Here is a 684-nt window from a genome sequence, read left to right as displayed (position 1 = left end):
TGCAGTAGTTTCCTTATTTCTGATTTTTCGTGTCGCCAAAATGACACTTTTCTGATGTCAGGGTGCATACATCAACTTGTTTATTACTGATTGAATAATCCACTTAGCAGCTGTTCAGTGGGTTGTCACGCAACGCTCCCCTCATGAATTCCAGAGAAGGCGCGATGGAGACTAATGGGTTGTATTCAGCCTTGTTCGCTCTGTCCTTCTCATCGTCAAGAGGGTTCACACAAATACATAAGGGGATGTCTAACTCACTACGCCCATAGGCACGATGATCATCTCAAACCCAGTCCCTCTTCATTTCACATCAGTCGAGTTGTGGGTCAGGTCCTGGAGGGGTTATTCCCATGAAAAGGATTTATAGGTACATGTCACCCCACAGGCTGTGATTCTAAGTATTCTTGGTCTAAAAAGGGGAATAGACTTTGAGTATGTTCGTTCAAATTAGGTGTGGGTTACAAGGGAACGCCAGGAGTGTTAAAATAAAACATACTCGTCTTTTCAACACGAAATGACTAATAGGGAAAGGAAATTAACCAGACGTTACCATTGAGCTGAATTTCTGGGTGAATTTTATCCGCTCTTGACATCTGCAGAGATACGAGGCATTCAACAATTTAACAAAGTGTTGTAGATCTGCACCAAAGAGTGTAGCTCTTAGGAGGCTCTTAGACCTGTATC

The sequence above is a fragment of the Pocillopora damicornis genome, chromosome 12 (assembly GCF_964200805.1).
Source record: "Pocillopora damicornis chromosome 12, jaPocDami1.2, whole genome shotgun sequence".
Taxonomy (NCBI): Eukaryota; Metazoa; Cnidaria; class Anthozoa; order Scleractinia; family Pocilloporidae; genus Pocillopora; species Pocillopora damicornis.
This window is presented reverse-complemented; position numbering follows the sequence as displayed.